The 18,888-nt window shown below is 46.2% G+C and overlaps 1 long non-coding RNA gene across 1 annotated transcript in view; it reads right to left on the reverse strand.

The window, feature by feature from the left end:
• LOC143809322 (uncharacterized) overlaps window positions 1–18,888 on the reverse strand; it is a 202,912-nt gene that overhangs the window by 166,395 nt on the left and 17,629 nt on the right. The window contains exon 2 of the long non-coding RNA XR_013222214.1: window positions 9,412–9,472. This is a non-coding gene — a long non-coding RNA (uncharacterized LOC143809322). The remainder of the gene's footprint in view (window positions 1–9,411; window positions 9,473–18,888) is intronic.

An 18,888-nucleotide genomic window follows, 5' to 3' on the forward strand; every position in this document is an offset into this window, starting at 1 on the left:
TAACATTACTTTCAGTTTTAGAGCACTGAGCCATCTCTACATGACTCCTATGAGGACTCAGGGTTTACCTTCTATCCTAACTATCTATCAGCATTATCAAAAACATTTTCTATCGAACATTAGACTTCTCATTATCTTTCTGTCTACTATGCATGCTGGACACCACGTCTATCTCTACGGGTCCACTGCATCCTTCTTCTATCTTTCACCTTTTTCTTCTCAGAGCACATTATCAATATTTCTTCACATTTAACCAGTTAAACACATATAACTTTTCTTGTACAACATTATCATCACTTTTCTCTTCATCAACGTTATTGCTACTTGTCTTAAGCAATATTACTATCAAAATGCGGCAAATGAACATCCCCTTTAAGAGGGGATCGAGTCTTTCTGAGGTAGTTCGTCTTCTCAGACTACCAGTCCATGCTCAGCAAAGGTTCCAGTGCGGTATCTTCGCAAAGAGTCTTTAAATAAAACCAGTAGGGAGCGCCTTTAATAAGGTGCAAACTATTTACAAAAAGTTCGGATCATGCACTGTTCATGATTTCACAGTTTTTGAAGTAACGTAGAAAAATAGAAAATAACCAAAAACAAAAGGGATCCCAGGTCCATAGAAGGATCCCCTTAAGAATTTACCCTGGACGGGTTTTAGCAATCATAAAAGGCAATAAAACAGTAACTATTTTACAAGTAAGAAAGTACAGTAGAATCTTACTGTGGTGAATCAGACGGTGATCTCCTTTCTGGCCTCACCAGGCCAACGGATCGCACCGGTGAGCCAGGAAGCGGTTCCGGTCCTAGCAACGATAAGATCCCTTGCCGGGAGGCCCTCCTCACAGGTAGGCGCACACGTCCCTCCGGGGCACGGCGAGGTGGGGTTTCTCGAGGTTCCGCGGGGCCGGGCTCTGCAGCTTTCTCCACGGGAGCATCATCTTCCGGTGTTCCGGCAGCAGCCTGGAGGGCGATGCACCGCTGGACGCCTCGGGCGACCCAACCTGTCTCGCCAGCGTCCCTCCTCCACCTCGTGTAGGTCACGGCATCACCTGGCTCCAGATCACGAGTGAACCTCCCGCTGCAGGGCTCCACCTCCTCCCGATCTACGCGGACCTGTAGTGGCTCCCCAATCTCCTGGATTACTCCTCTTCCATACTGGGGGTTAAAGGCCACCACTACACCCCAGTGTGACGGCGGGATCTCCGTTGGTTGACCCAGCCGAGTAAGCACGCGGGCATCATCCTCCAGTCGGCGTGCTAGCTGTCGGGCCTCGGCTGCAGCCGCACACTCCTCAGACAGCGGCAAGGGGGGTCGGCCCATCGGTGGCTCCGCAAGGGTCAGATCCCGCAGCGCTGGCTGTCATGATCTCAATGGCAAGAGATCATAGCATCAGCATATATAGGAACTAGCTCTTGGAAGATGGAAACTGAGCTGACCATGAACTAAACCTAACGCACAACTAGCAGTGGCCGGGTAGCATGCCTACGTTGATTCTAGATGCCCAGCACCAGCCGGAGGACTAAATAAAGCTAGCAGAGGAAAATATTAGTCCTAGCTCACCTCTAGAGAAATACCCCGAAAGGAGACAGAGGCCCCCCACATGTATTGGCGGTGAATCAAGATGAAATAACAAACGTAGTATGAAAATAGGTTTAGCAAATTTGAGGTCCACTTACTACATAGCAGAAGACAGAAAGGACACTTTCATGGTCAGCTGAAAACCCTATCAAAACACCATCCAGAAATTACTTTAAAACTCTGGCATTAACTCATAACACCAGAGTGGCAATTCCTGTTCACAAGAGCTTTCCAGACACAGTAACGAAACTACAGCTGTGAACTGGAACAAAAATGCAAAAACAAACATGGACAAGAGTCCAACTTATCTAGTAGTTGTCTAGGAGCAGGAACAAGCACAGAGAGGCTTCTGATAACATTGTTGACCGGCAAGCAACTAACAGAGCAGCAAGGTTATATAGCGACTCCCACATCTTGATGGGAACAGGTGAACAGAGAAGATGAAGACACCAGTTCAATTCCACCAGTAGCCACCGGGGGAGCCCAGAATCCAAATTCACAACAGTACCCCCCCCTCAAGGAGGGGGCACCGAACCCTCACCAGAACCACCAGGGCGATCAGGATGGGCCCCATGAAAGGCACGAACCAGATCAGAGGCATGAACATCAGATGCATTCACCCAAGAATTATCCTCCTGGCCGTATCCCTTCCACTTGACCAGATACTGGAGTCTCCGTCTGGAAACACGAGAGTCTAAGATTTTCTCCACAACGTACTCCAACTCACCCTCAACCAACACAGGAGCAGGAGGCTCAACGGAAGGCACAACCGGTACCTCATACCTGCGCAATAATGACCGATGAAAAACGTTATGAATAGAAAAGGATGCAGGGAGATCCAAACGGAAGGAAACAGGGTTAAGAATCTCCAATATCTTATACGGGCCGATGAACCGAGGCTTAAACTTAGGAGAAGAGACCCTCATAGGGACAAAACGAGAAGACAACCACACCAAGTCCCCAACACGAAGACGAGGACCAACACGACGACGGCGGTTAGCAAAAAGCTGAGTCTTCTCCTGGGACAACCTCAAATTGTCCACCACCTGCCCCCAGATCTGATGCAATCTCTCCACCACAGCATCCACTCCAGGACAATCCGAAGATTCCACCTGACCAGAGGAAAATCGAGGATGAAACCCCGAATTACAGAAAAACGGGGACACCAAAGTGGCAGAGCTGGCCCGATTATTGAGAGCGAACTCCGCCAATGGCAAAAAAGCAACCCAATCATCCTGGTCAGCAGACACAAAACACCTCAGATATGTCTCCAGGGTCTGATTAATCCGCTCGGTCTGGCCATTCGTCTGAGGATGGAAAGCGGACGAAAAAGATAAATCTATGCCCATCCTAGCACAGAATGCCCGCCAAAATCTAGACACGAATTGGGTCCCTCTGTCAGAAACGATATTCTCAGGAATACCATGCAAACGAACAACATTTTGAAAAAACAGAGGAACCAACTCGGAAGAAGAAGGCAACTTGGGCAGAGGAACCAAATGGACCATCTTAGAGAAACGGTCACACACCACCCAGATGACAGACATCTTCTGAGAAACAGGCAGATCTGAAATAAAATCCATCGAGATGTGCGTCCAAGGCCTCTTAGGAATAGGCAAGGGCAACAACAATCCACTAGCCCGAGAACAACAAGGCTTGGCCCGAGCACAAACGTCACAAGACTGCACAAAGCCTCGCACATCTCGTGACAGGGAAGGCCACCAGAAGGACCTTGCCACCAAATCCCTGGTACCAAAAATGCCAGGATGACCTGCCAACGCAGAAGAATGAACCTCAGAGATGACTCTACTTGTCCAATCATCAGGAACAAACAGTTTATCAGGTGGGCAACGATCAGGTCTATCCGCCTGAAACTCCTGCAAGGCCCGCCGCAGGTCTGGAGAAACGGCTGACAATACCACTCCATCCTTAAGGATACCTGTGGGCTCAGAGTTACCAGGCGAGTCAGGCTCAAAACTCCTAGAAAGGGCATCCGCCTTAACATTCTTAGAACCCGGTAGGTATGACACCACAAAATTAAACCGAGAGAAAAATAATGACCAGCGCGCCTGTCTAGGATTCAGGCGCCTGGCGGTCTCAAGATAAATCAAATTTTTGTGGTCAGTCAATACCACCACCTGATGTCTGGCCCCCTCAAGCCAATGGCGCCACTCCTCAAAAGCCCACTTCATGGCCAAAAGCTCCCGATTCCCAACATCATAATTCCGCTCAGCGGGCGAAAATTTACGGGAAAAGAAGGCACAAGGCCTCATCACGGAGCAGTCAGAACTTTTCTGCGACAACACTGCCCCAGCTCCGATCTCAGAAGCGTCGACCTCAACCTGAAAAGGTAGAGCAACATCAGGCTGACGCAACACAGGGGCAGAGGAAAAACGGCGCTTAAGCTCCCGAAAGGCCTCCACAGCATCAGGGGACCAATCAGCAACATCAGCACCCTTCTTAGTCAAATCGGTCAATGGCTTATCAATATCCGAAAAACCAGCAATAAATCGACGATAAAAGTTAGCAAAGCCCAAAAATTTCTGAAGACTCTTAAGAGAAGAGGGCTGCGTCCAATCACAAATAGCCTGAACCTTGACAGGATCCATTTCAATGGAAGAGGGGGAAAAAATATATCCCAAAAAGGAAATCCTCTGTACCCCAAAAACACACTTAGAACCCTTCACACACAAAGAATTAGACCGCAAAACCTGAAAAACCCTCCTGACTTGCTGGACATGAGAGTCCCAGTCATCCGAAAAAATCAGAATATCATCCAGATACACAATCATAAATTTATCCAAATAATCGCGAAAAATATCATGCATAAAGGACTGGAAAACTGACGGAGCATTTGAAAGACTAAAAGGCATCACTAAATACTCAAAGTGGCCCTCGGGCGTATTAAATGCGGTCTTCCACTCATCCCCCTGCCTGATTCGCACCAAATTATACGCCCCACGAAGGTCAATCTTAGAGAACCACTTGGCCCCCTTTATGCGAGCAAACAAATCAGTCAGCAACGGCAATGGGTATTGATATTTAACAGTGATTTTATTCAAAAGCCGATAATCAATACATGGTCTCAAAGAGCCGTCTTTTTTTGACACAAAGAAAAAACCGGCTCCTAAGGGAGATGACGATGGACGAATATGTCCCTTTTCCAAGGACTCCTTTATATATTCACGCATAGCAGCATGTTCAGGCACAGACAGATTAAATAAACGACCCTTTGGGTATTTACTACCCGGGATTAAATCTATGGCACAATCGCACTCTCGGTGCGGAGGTAACGAACCAAGCTTGGATTCTTCAAAGACGTCACGATAGTCAGACAGGAACTCAGGAATTTCAGAGGGAATAGATGATGAAATGGAAACCACAGGTACATCCCCATGAGCCCCCTTACATCCCCAGCTCAACACAGACATAGCTTTCCAGTCGAGGACTGGGTTGTGAGATTGCAGCCAAGGCAATCCTAGCACCAAATCATCATGTAGATTATACAGCACCAGAAAGCGAATAATCTCCTGGTGATCCGGATTAATACGCATAGTTACTTGTGTCCAGTATTGTGGTTTATTATTAGCCAATGGGGTGGAGTCAATCCCCTTCAGAGGAATAGGAGTCTCCAAAGGCTCTAAATCATACCCACAGCGTTTGGCAAAGGACCAATCCATAAGACTCAAAGCGGCGCCAGAGTCGACATAGGCATCCGTGGTAATAGATGACAAAGAGCAAATCAGGGTCACAGATAGAATAAACTTAGACGGTAAGGTGCAAATGGAAACAGATTTACCAAGCTTTTTAGTGCGCTTAGAGCATGCTGATATAACATGAGTAGAATCACCACAATAGAAACACAACCCATTTTTCCGTCTAAAATTCTGCCGCTCGCTTCGGGACAGAATTCTATCACACTGCATACTCTCTGGCGATTTCTCAGTGGACACCGCCAGATGGTGCACTGGTTTGCGCTCCCGCAAACGCCTATCGATCTGAATAGCCATTGTCATGGACTCATTCAGACCCGCAGGCACAGGGAACCCCACCATAACATCCTTAATGGCATCAGAGAGACCCTCTCTGAAAGTCGCCGCCAGGGCGCACTCATTCCACTGAGTAAGCACAGACCATTTACGGAATCTTTGGCAGTAAATTTCCGCTTCATCTTGCCCCTGAGATAGGGACATCAAAGTTTTTTCTGCCTGAAGCTCCAAATGAGGTTCGTCATAAAGCAACCCCAAGGCCAGAAAAAACGCATCCACATTGAGCAACGCAGGATCCCCTGGTGTCAATGAAAAAGCCCAGTCTTGAGGGTCGCCCCGGAGCAAGGAAATCACAATCCTGACCTGCTGTGCAGGATCTCCGGCAGAGCGAGATTTCAGGGACAAAAATAATTTGCAATTATTTCGAAAATTCTGAAACCCAGATCTATTCCCCGAGAAAAATTCCGGCAAAGGAATTCTTGGCTCAGATACAGGTGCATGACAAACAAAATCTTGCAAATTTTGTACCTTCGTGGCGAGATTATTCAAACCTGCAGTTACACTCTGAAGATCCATTACAAACAGGTGGACACAGAGCCATTCAAAGATTAGAAGGAAAGAAAAAAAAAAAAAAAAAAAATTTCAGCAGACTACTTATTTCTCTCCTTTCTCAGCCAAGGATTTTAACCCTTTAGTAGGCCGGTCAAACTGTCATGATCTCAATGGCAAGAGATCATAGCATCAGCATATATAGGAACTAGCTCTTGGAAGATGGAAACTGAGCTGACCATGAACTAAACCTAACGCACAACTAGCAGTGGCCGGGTAGCATGCCTACGTTGATTCTAGATGCCCAGCACCAGCCGGAGGACTAAATAAAGCTAGCAGAGGAAAATATTAGTCCTAGCTCACCTCTAGAGAAATACCCCGAAAGGAGACAGAGGCCCCCCACATGTATTGGCGGTGAATCAAGATGAAATAACAAACGTAGTATGAAAATAGGTTTAGCATATTTGAGGTCCACTTACTACATAGCAGAAGACAGAAAGGACACTTTCATGGTCAGCTGAAAACCCTATCAAAACACCATCCAGAAATTACTTTAAAACTCTGGCATTAACTCATAACACCAGAGTGGCAATTCCTGTTCACAAGAGCTTTCCAGACACAGTAACGAAACTACAGCTGTGAACTGGAACAAAAATGCAAAAACAAACATGGACAAGAGTCCAACTTATCTAGTAGTTGTCTAGGAGCAGGAACAAGCACAGAGAGGCTTCTGATAACATTGTTGACCGGCAAGCAACTAACAGAGCAGCAAGGTTATATAGCGACTCCCACATCTTGATGGGAACAGGTGAACAGAGAAGATGAAGACACCAGTTCAATTCCACCAGTAGCCACCGGGGGAGCCCAGAATCCAAATTCACAACAGCTGGCGTTTCTGGGGCCGTGTCGGATTGCGCAGCCTTAGGCCGGGTCGGGTCAGTCCCACGCGGTGTCCCTGGTGTCGCCATCTTTGCCTCTTCTCTAGTGTCTTCTTCCCGCGGTCTCTTTCGTGGGCGGCCCCGTCCCCATGGTCTCCACCCTCCAACCAAGATCAGGAGGCGGACCTCGGCTGTTGACGGGCACGTCCTCAGGACACAGAAATACTTAGACTGGGTGGCCATCGCTGTTCGCGCTCTCCAGCTCGTCTACGCCCCTCTTCTCTTCAGCGCTGTAATGGCGGCGGATTTTTGGCGGTAAATGGCGCAACACAGTCTTCGCAATAAAGTACAGTCCAAACACAATAAATCACAGTTCCAAGGCACACATGACCTGATTCTTCAGGCTTTAGTACATCCTGTTCATGACGCCAAGTTGTAGCGCCCCCACCGCCGCAGGGCCGAGGGGTACCCGGTACCGGGCCTACGAGTCTCTGCTTCTGGGGGTTGTCACGGCGGCTAGGCCCCGGTCCGTGACCCTGCCGTGGGGCGCACAGTAAATAATAAGTGTGGATGTTGGTGGTGCAGTTGTGGGGTGCAGGTCGCGGTAAATAACGAGGACACCAGGTTGCAGTCTCTTTACCTCTTTACTGGAGATCTCTGAGTCCTCAGTCCAGAATATGATTCACCAGGCTGCGCATGTCCGGCCGGTCCAATGGCACCTCCAGAGTTCACTTCACAGGTGGAAATCGGTGCCTTCCTTCTTAGCGCTATGTGTTGTAGTCCTTCCCTGCTGTGCTTACGGAAAGTACCCCACAACCGTTGTGTCTGTTTCTTAAGTTCTCTCACAACTCGATTAAATGATGTTCTTCTAATCTTCCGTCCCTTCCTGATGTTACAGTTAGAACGGCACCCGTTTGTCGGATAGGCCTGGAGTTCTTCCGGGACCCTAGAGACGCCCCTCTCCCGCAATTGCCTCCCAAGACTTCATAGGTGATATGTGTTAGACAGCCCGCCTTAAACTGACTGTCCTGCCGCTGTTTAGAGTATTGCTTGAAGCTGGTTATTGTAATACTCCCTCGGCGTTCCGGCCACCGGTAGTGCGCCTCAGTAGGATGTTGCTCCGGTCTTACAGCACGACCCCTACTGGTATTCTCCTATTGCTTGATCTCGTTTCTCACTCAGCACAATCTATCTCGCTTCTAGTCCTTTCTTGGGTCCCGCCGCTTCCCGGAGCTGGCGCGGACCCGTTACGTTCTTTTCAATGCCAAGCCTCTGTCAGGATCCCACCCCCGACAGAGACCCTACTGTCTCTTCCTCCACAACACCCTCTGCCACTAGGTGTTGCTTCGTCCAATCCAGTCAGCTTTCTGATCTAACTTCCTGCCTGACCCCCAGTTTACCCACTATGGTGGGGAGTGGCCTAATGAATAGCACCCTTAGCTCCCCCCGGAGGCCCAGCTGTGAAATGTATTGGTGTCTGTGATACCTGATCAGATGAACTCCTTCAGTGCCATCGGACGCACCGTAGCTCCCCATAGTGGCGGAGCCACAGTACTGCAACGACCAGGACTCTGGGGCGCTGCAGTAGCAGTGTCTGCATGTCAGCAGAGTAATATCATATGTCTATAAACCGTGTTGTGCACACCTCAAAATATTCATATCTAATCAAACATCCCATAAAAATATTATAGGAAGCAGAGGCTAAAGCAATGTATTACAAATATATTAAAATTTATTTTAATGACGAAAAAACTTTGTCTAACATGTTCTAACATGTTTAAGAGTAAATCTTTTACCAATTATGATGGCTCTAGAGTGTTTGAAATACGTAAGAGGCTCACTTGCGCATCTAAAGGCGTTATTTACCATGCGCATTGTCCTTGTGGCAAAGTATGTATTGGTCTCACTACGCGTGAATTACGAGTAAGGACAAGAGAACATGTAAGAGACATTGAGAAATCCGTAAATATCATCCAAGTGTTTTAACACTGCCTAGGCATTTTAAATTGCACCATCAATCAGATCCTAGAGGATTAAAAATTCAAGCTATTGATCAAATCCAACTTGGAATCAGAGGAGGTAATTTGGGGAAGGTCTTAGCTCAGAAAGAGAGTAAATGGATTTATTTGTTGGGTACTCTAGCTCCTCATGGCCTTAATGAGACTTTGGGCCTAAATTTATTTCTATAATACAGTGATTTAGACTTGGATTCATCATATCTGTTTAGCTGGTTCTCTTAGTCCTAATCCTAGTAGGCCCTCCATAGTGTATTTATATATGTTTTCTCCTTCTAATATTATTAGGATCCTGTAGTTCTTTTAAATTTATATTTTATTTTGTTTGTATGTGTCTATATGCTTGATATTAATTTTTGTATTTTTTAATTAGTTATCGAGTTCATGTATTGGGTTACAACATACCTTTGGGCGGTTACCTGGTGATCGGTGGCACCCCTTTTTATTTCTGGGATGAAGCTGGAGTCTAAAGAAAACACAGTAAAAAAAGAAGATTACACAGATATAAAAGATTATTTGGGACGTTTTTTGTGTTTGTATCACATTGAGATGCCTTTTTTCTTACATATAGTAATTTTTATGTTGTTCATGAATACACGGTCTATATTCTTAATTATATTTATTTACAGGCATTGTAGAATAGTTAATAATAGTAATTTTGCTACAGAGATATTTCACTAATATTTAATATAGTTAGTTTGTAATTTTCTCTAATTCTTGGCACTTTTATATAAATAGGGCACGGTTATAATTTAGTACACGTTTTTATTTTATTTTAATATATATTTATATTTGGTGCTTATTTATATTGAGAATATGCAACGAGCACTTCATATACTTCACTGTTTTATATAGATTTCATGTGACATCTGTTCTCCTGTTGATACCAGTAGGGATTAACCATTCTAATTTGTAGCTGCCCCTTCCGCACCTTTGTATTGTTGTTCCCTTTCATCTTTGTTACGTCTCTACACCGTTTCAGCCTCTGTGGTTAGTTTGCGCATACGCGGGCCAGTGACGTCGCACTGACTTCCGGCTCTGTACATACCGGAAGTCGAAGCGTTCCACGCTCGCGTTCCACGTGCGGAATTCCGGAAGTCACTCTTTCACAGTGACGTACGAAGACTGGCGCATGCGCTATTGGACACTAATTACACAGACGCGCGGTACAGCTGTTAATTGTATATAAATAGGTATGGTGGATAGTTTACAGACACTTACGCCCCCTATTTGAGGAAGCCAGTGAGGGTCGACGTAGGAACACTCCTTGTGAGGAACATTTATTCATGTAAGTTTGCATACTTTGAGCACTAGCTGTAGGCACGGCTCACTTTCACTGCATGATGCACTTTAGCTTTATCCAACATGTTGTTGGTAGGGTATTAGCGCTTGTATGCGCATAACCTGTATGCTATAGGAACTTAGTTTCCTTAGTGATTTGTCACTCCTCTTACATGCTATAGTATGTTGTTATTAGCAACTAAGGGATAATGAGCATTAATGTTATATTGTACTTGGCATCTTATCTTATTTTAGCTTCATTTACACTCTAATGGAAGGTTAATAGCGATCGTTGCATAGCCCCCATTATAGGTATAGGAATTTAGTCTTCCAATTCCCTTTTGCGCAGCATCTGATATTATATAGTAGGGGTATTAGCATCATTTTGCATTTTCCTATATACTAGGACCGGTATGCCTCATTACATAGGACTACACTTGCATGTGTTCTGCCTGGATGTTGTTCCGGGTGAATTTTTATGAAGTTAATTTCCTGTTATTTATTCTTATTGTTTTTTAAAAGTTTTTTGTCATTAAAATAAATTTTAATATACTGTATTTGTAAATACATTGCTTTAGCCTCTTCTTCCTATAATATTTTTATGGGATGTTTGATTAGATATGTCAGCAGAGTAGCCCACCTGTGAAACTAACTACACCGCCTGAGTATCTCAATTTTTACTGCATCTAATCCAGTTAATAGTTTTGGGCCTAAGAGCAGTGTCTGCACGTCACCAGAGTAGCCCGCCTGTGAAACTAACTACACCGCCTGTGTATCTCTATTTTCACTGCATCTAATCCAGTTAACAGTTTAGGGCCTAGGAGCAGTGTCTGCACGTCAGCAGAGTAGCCAGCCTGTGAAACAACCTATACCGCCTGTGTATCTCTATTTTTACTGCATCTAATCCAGTTAATAGTTTGGGGCCTAGGAGCAGTGTCTGCACGTCAGCAGAGTAGCCCGCCTGTGAAACAAACTATACCGCCTGTGTATCTCAATTTTTACTGCATCTAATCCAGTTAATAGTTTTGGGCCTAGGAGCAGTGTCTGCACATCAGCAGAGTAGCCCGCCTGTGAAACAAATTATACCGCCTGTGTATCTCAATTTTTTCTGCATCTAATCCAGTTAATAGTTTTGGGCCTAGGAGCAGTGTCTGCACATCAGCAGAGTAGCCCGCCTGTGAAACAAACTATACCGCCTGTCTATCTCAATTTTTACTGCATCTAATCCAGATAATAGTTTTGGGCCTAGGAGCAGTGTCTGCACGTCAGCAGAGTAGCCCGCCTGTGAAACAAACTATACCGCCTGTGTATCTCAATTTTTACTGCATCTAATCCAGTTAATAGATTTGGGCCTAGGAGCAGTGTCTGCACTGTCCGACGAGCCCTGGTGCAATACGTTATGACGTATAGCCTGGGCCAACGAGCTCAAGAGGTGGGGCAAATCACGCTGCAGGAGTGGTCTCAGATCATGGACCTATGCACCCTTCTGCACAGTTTTAAAATAGCAACGAAGATGTTTAGTGCTGACGATGCCATTATCAGCATGACCATTCCGGTGATTTACATGCTGGAGCACACCTTACACAGTGTTCGGAGTCAGGTGGTGGAACAAGAGGAGGAGGAGGAACAGGAGGAGTCGTATGCGGAAGGGATCATATCTCCAAGGTCAAGAAGGTTGGCAGCACCAAGGCGGCTGGCATTGGAGGCTGGGGGAGAGGGATTACCGAGGGCGCATGGTAGCAGCCAAACTGTTGAGGAAGGTGCAGGAGGCGAGGAAGAAGTGGAGGACGAACTGGCGCTGGGCATGGAAGACTCATCAGATGAGGGAGACCTTGATCAAATTTCTGTTGTGCGAGGTTGGGGGGAGAGGGCAGACGAAGGAAGCATGATTCTCACCTCGCCACCACCAAGAAAACAAGGACTTGGTCCTCCTGGATGCACAAGACACATGAGTGCCTTCTTGCTGCACTACCTGCAACATTACCCTCGGATTGTCAGAATCCGAAGTAATGCCGACTACTGGGTTGCGACACTCTTAGATCCCCGGTACAAAAGCAAATTTGGCGAAATAATTCCTGCCATAGAAAGGGATTCACGCATGCAGGAGTATCAGCAGAGACTGTTACAGAATCTAACATCTGCTTTTCCACAAAACACCAGTGGTGCACGTAGTCAATCTCTGAGTTCTAACTTGCCAACCGTGGGACTATCGAGTCATCACTCTAACCGTAACAGTAACATCGTATCTGGTGGTAACAGCATTTTTTTCCAATCATTTCAAGATTTTTTTAGACCATCCTTTGCAAGGCCACAGGAGACAAGAAGTCTGATGCACAGCCAACGCCTAGAGAGGATAGTACAAGAGTATCTCCAAGTTAACATTGATGCCATGACTGTGGAACTGGACCCTTGCTCATTTTGGGCTTCCAATCTTGAAAAATGGCCTGAGCTCGCCACTCACGCCTTGGAGATCTTGTTGTGCCCCGCAGCCAGCGTTCTCTCTGAACGTGTGTTCAACGCTGCTGGTGGTGTGCTGACAGATAAGCGCACGTGGCTGTCCAGTGACAATGTAGACAGACTAACGTTCATCAAGATGAACAAATCCTGGATCCGCAAGGACTTTTCTACCCCTGTGTCATCTTGGGGAGACTAAAAGCTTGATGATTTTTGAAAATCACCTCACCAACCGTTTAAAAAAAAAACTCTGTCGAAATTGATGCCACTTAAGTGGTGTCTGTGGCCGAATTTTTTGAAAAAATGTAGACTTTTATTTAGTCCCCTTGCTGAGTTTTACATGACGTTGCCATCGTCAATTCCAGGTGGGTGAGGTCATCTGCAGAGTTCTTTACTCATACTATGGCCTGGGATTCAGAGGTCTGCTCCAAAGCTTCAGTGTCTGCTAGTCAGCAGAGTAGCCCAGCCACCCACCGCCTGTTTACCTAAGTACTATTTTTAATGGCATCTGGCCCAGGAAATCCTTTTGGGCCTAGCAGAATTTAGTGCTACTCAGCAGCGTACCCCACCCATGAAGCAAGCTACACCGCCTGTCTACCTAAGTACTATTTTTAACGGCATCTGGCCCAGGAAATCCTTTTGGGCCTAGTAGAATTTAGTGCTACTCAGCAGCGTACCCTACCCATGAAGCAAGCTACACCGCCTGTTTACCTAAGAACTATTTTTAATGGCATCTGGCCCAGGAAATCCTTTTGGGCCTAGTAGAATTTGGTGCTACCCAGCAGCGTACCCCACACATGAAGCAAGCTACACCGCCTGTTTACCTAAGTACTATTTTTAACGGCATCTGGCCCAGGAAATTCTTTTGGGCCTAGTAGAATTTGGTGCTACTCAGCAGCGTACCCCACCCATGAAGCAAGCTACACCGCCTGTTTACCTAAGTACTATTTTTAACTGCATCTGGCCCAGGAAATCCTTTTGGGCCTAGTAGAATTTGGTGCTACTCAGCAGTGTACCCCACACATGAAGCAAGCTACACCGCCTGTTTACCTAAGTACTATTTTTAACGGCATCTAGCCCAGGAAATCCTTTTGGGCCTAGTAGAATTTAGTGCTACTCAGCAGCGTACCCCACCCATGAAGCAAGCTACGCCGCCTGTTGTGTATCCGCTTTTTGGGCTCCCCTGGTGGTTGCTGGTGGTACTGGTGACTTGTTTGCACTTTGCTTCTTCTGTTCACCTGCTTCCATCAGTGTTTGGGAGTTTCCTATTTAGCCTTGCTCTCCAGTCATTTCCTTGCCGGTCATCATTGTAACCAGAGCCTTCGGTTGCATGTTCCTGCTACTAGTCTGCTGATCAGCTAAGTGGACTTTGTCCTTTTGTTTTGTACCTTTTGTCCAGTTTGCAGTTTTTGTGATTCTCTGTAGCTGGAAGCTCTTGCGGGCTGAAATTGCCACTCCTGTGTCATGAGTTGACACAGGAGTCTTAAAGTAATTTCAGGATGGTTTTTTGAAAGGGTTTTCAGTTGACCGTGAAGTCCTCTTTTGTATCCTTCTGCTATCTAGAAAGTGGACCTCTCTTTGCTAAATCTACTTTCATACTGTGTATGTCTTTTCCTCTTAATTCACCGTTATTACATGTGGGGGGCTGCTATCATCTTTTGGGGTATTTCCCTAGAGGTAAGCCAGGTCTGTTTCTTCCTCTACCAGGCGTAGTTAGTCCTCCGGCTGGCGCGTGGCATATAGGAAGCCGTAGGTATGCTCCCTGGCTACTGTTAGTTGTGTGGTAGATTTAGCTCACGGTCAACTCGAGTTTCCATCACCCGAGAGCTCGTTCGTTACTTATGTGTTTTTTACGTTCCCTTGCCATTGGGAACCATGACAGGAAAGCCTTGATGACAGTATGACCGGCCAACAAAGTGTTAATTGTTTGGGCTGAAGCAGGAGAAAAAGAAGTGTTGAAGGGAAATTTTTTTTTTTCCTTTCCCTCAGAGTTTTGCTGCCTAGCCCTTAATTGCTGTCTAGCTGCTTCTTACCTCCTCTTAACCCTTGAATGGCTCTGACCTTAGCTGTTTAACATGGATGTCCAGAGTTTGGCTGCAGGTTTAAATAATCTTGCTACGAAGGTTCAAAATTTACAAGATTTTGTTATACATGCTCCTATTTCTGAACCTAAAATCCATACACCAGAGGTGTTTTCCGGAGATAGATCTCGGTTTTTGAATTTCAAATATAATTGTAAATTATTCCTTTCTCTCAGACCTCACTCCTCAGGAGATCCTGTCCAGCAGGTTAAGATTGTAATCTCTTTGCTGCGAGGTGACCCTCAAAATTGGGCATTTTCATTGGCACCAGGGGATCCTGCGTTGCTCAATGTGGATGCGTTTTTCCTGGCTTTAGGGTTGCTTTATGAGGAACCTAATTTGGAGATTCAAGCTGAAAAAGCTTTGATAGCCCTATCTCAAGGGCAAGATGAAGCGGAGATATACTGCCAAAAATTTCGTAGGTGGTCTGTGCTTACTCAGTGGAATGAGTGCGCCTTAGCGGCAAATTTCAGAGAGGGCCTTTCTGATGCCGTTAAAGATGTTATGGTCGGGTTCCCTGCGCCTACAGGTCTGAATGAGTCCATGACAATGGCAATTCAGATTGATCGGCGTTTGCGGGAGCGCAAACCCGTGCACCATTTGGCGGTATCTTCTGAAGAGACGCCAGAGAAAATGCAATGTGACAGAGTTATGTCCAGAAGCGAGCGGCAGAATTATAGGCGTAAAAATGCGTTATGCTTCTATTGTGGTGATTCTGCTCATGTTATATCGGCATGCTCTAAGCGTACTAGGAAGGTTGACAAGTCCATTTCAATTGGCACTTTACAGTCCAAATTTATTTTGTCTGTAACCTTGATTTGTTCATTATCAGTTATTACCGTGGATGCCTATGTGGACTCGGGCGCCGCTCTGAGTCTTATGGACTGGTCCTTTGCCAGGCGCTGTGGGTTTGATTTAGAGCCTCTGGAAGTCCCTATACCTCTGAACGGTATTGATTCTACACCTTTGGCTTGTAATAAACCACAGTTCTGGACGCAAGTGACTATGCGTATGACTCCAGACCATCAGGAGGTGATTCGCTTCCTTGTGTTGTACAATTTACATGATGTTTTGGTGCTTGGATTACCATGGTTACAGTCTCATAACCCAGTCCTTGACTGGAAGGCTATGTCTGTGTTAAGCTGGGGATGTCGGGGGGCTCATGGGGACACTCCTATGGTGTCCATTTCGTCATCTATTCCATCTGAGATTCCGGCATTTTTGTCTGATTATCGTGATATTTTTGAAGAGCCTAAGATTGGTTCACTCCCTCCTCACAGGGATTGTGATTGCGCCATAGATCTGATTCCTGGCAGTAAATTTCCAAAGGGTCGTTTGTTTAACCTATCTGTACCTGAACATGCTGCTATGCGCGAGTATATTAAGGAGTCCCTGGAAAAGGGACATATTCGTCCTTCTTCATCACCTTTAGGAGCCGGTTTTTTCTTTGTCTCTAAAAAGGATGGCTCTCTGAGGCCTTGTATTGATTATCGTCTCCTGAATAAAATTACAGTCAAATATCAGTATCCGTTGCCTTTGCTGACTGATTTGTTTGCTCGCATAAGGGGGGCTAAGTGGTTCTCTAAGATTGATCTTCGTGGGGCGTATAATTTGGTGCGAATTAAGCAGGGGGATGAGTGGAAGACCGCATTTAATACGCCTGAGGGCCATTTTGAGTATTTGGTAATGCCTTTCGGCCTTTCTAATGCACCTTCTGTCTTTCAGTCCTTAATGCATGATATTTTCCGGGAATATTTGGATAAATTTATGATTGTGTACTTGGATGATATTTTGATTTTTTCTGATGACTGGGAGTCTCATGTTCAGCAGGTCAGGAGGGTTTTTCAGGTTTTGCGGGAGAATTCTTTGTGTGTAAAGGGTTCAAAGTGTGTTTTTGGGGTTCAAAAAATTTCATTTTTGGGGTATATTTTTTCCCCTTCTTCTATTGAGATGGACCCTGTCAAGGTTCGGGCTATTTACGACTGGACGCAGCCTACTTCTCTGAAGAGTCTCCAGAAATTCTTGGGCTTTGCTAATTTTTATCGTCGATTTATAGCTGGTTTTTCTGGCGTTGCTAAACCTCTGACGGATTTGACTAAAAAGGGTGCTGATGTTGCCAATTGGTCCCCTGCTGCCGTGGAGGCCTTTCGGGAGCTTAAGCGCCGCTTTTTGTCTGCCCCTGTGTTGCGCCAGCCTGATGTTTCTCTTCCCTTTCAGGTTGAGGTCGATGCTTCCGAGATCGGAGCGGGGGCGGTTTTGTCGCAGAAAAGTTCCGACTGCTCAGTGATGAGACCTTGTGCGTTCTTTTCGCGAAAATTTTCGGCCGCCGAGCGAAACTAGGATGTTGGTAATCGGGAGCTTTTGGCCATGAAGTGGGCATTTGAGGAGTGGCATCATTGGCTTGAGGGTGCCAGACATCAGGTGGTAGTTTTGACTGATCACAAGAATTTAATTTATTTGGAGTCTGCCAGGCGCCTGAATCCTAGACAGGCACGTTGGTCGTTGTTCTTTTCCCGGTTTAATTTTGTGGTCTCGTACTTACCGGGTTCTAGGAATGTGAAAGCAGATGCTCTTTCTAGGAGTTTTGAGCCTGACTCTCCTGGGAATTCTGAACCTGCTGGTGTCCTTAAGGATGGAGTGGTTTTGTCTGCTGTCTCTCCAGATTTGCGACGTGCTTTGCAAGAATTTCAGGCAGATAGACCTGATCGTTGTCCGTCTGGTAGACTGTTTGTTCCTGACGAGTGGACCACTAGAGTCATCTCGGAAGTTCATTCTTCTACTCTGGCAGGTCATCCGGGAATTTTTGGCACCAGAGATTTGGTGGCTAGATCCTTCTGGTGGCCTTCCCTGTCTCGAGATGTGCGTGTTTTTGTGCAGTCTTGCGATGTGTGTGCTCGGGCCAAGCCTTGTTGTTCTAGGGCTAGTGGGTTGTTGTTGCCCTTGCCTATTCCGAAGAGGCCTTGGACGCACATCTCTATGGACTTTATCTCGGATCTCCCTGTTTCTCAGAAGATGTCTGTCATCTGGGTGGTGTGTGACCGTTTTTCTAAAATGGTTCATTTGGTGCCATTGCCTAAGTTGCCTTCCTCATCTGAGTTGGTCCCTCTGTTTTTTCAAAATGTGGTTCGCTTGCATGGTATTCCGGAAAACATCGTTTCTGACAGGGGTACCCAGTTCGTGTCTAGATTTTGGCGGGCAGTCTGTGCCAGGTTGGGCATTGATTTGTCCTTTTCGTCTGCATTCCATCCTCAGACCAATGGCCAGACGGAGCGAACTAATCAAACTTTGGAGACTTATTTGAGGTGTTTTGTGTCTGCGGATCAGGATGATTGGGTTGCCTTTCTGCCGTTGGCGGAGTTTGCTCTTAATAATCGGGCTAGTTCTGCCACTTTGGTTTCTCCTGTCTTTTGCAATTCAGGGTTTCATCCGCGTTTTTCATCTGGTCAGATTGAATCTTCGGATTGTCCTGGAGTGGATGCGGTGGTGGATCGGTTGCATCGGATTTGGGGACAAGTGGTGGATAATTTGGAATTGTCCCAGGAGAGGACTCAGCAGTTTGCTAACCGTCGTCGTCGTGTTGGTCCCCACCTTCACGTTGGGGACTTGGTGTGGTTGTCTTCCCGTTTTGTCCCTATGAGGGTTTCTTCTCCCAAATTTAAGCCTCGGTTCATCGGTCCTTATAGGATTTTGGAGATTCTTAACCCTGTTTCCTTTCGTTTGGACCTCCCGGCATCTTTCGCTATCCATAATGTGTTCCATCGGTCGTTGTTGCGGAGATATGAGGTACCGGTGGTTCCTTCTACTGAACCTCCTGCTCCTGTGCTGGTGGAGGGTGAATTGGAGTACGTCGTGGAGAAGATCTTGGACTCCCGTATTTCCAGACGGAGACTTCAATATCTGGTTAAATGGAAAGGCTATGGTCAGGAAGATAATTCTTGGGTAACTGCCTCTGATGTTCATGCCTCGGATTTGGTTCGTGCCTTTCATAGGGCTCATCCAGATCGCCCTGGCGGTTCTTGTGAGGGTTCGGTGCCCCCTCCTTAAGGGGAGGGTACTGTTGTGTATC

Source organism: Ranitomeya variabilis, chromosome 2, assembly GCF_051348905.1.
Source record: "Ranitomeya variabilis isolate aRanVar5 chromosome 2, aRanVar5.hap1, whole genome shotgun sequence".
In the NCBI taxonomy this organism is placed as follows: domain Eukaryota; kingdom Metazoa; phylum Chordata; class Amphibia; order Anura; family Dendrobatidae; genus Ranitomeya; species Ranitomeya variabilis.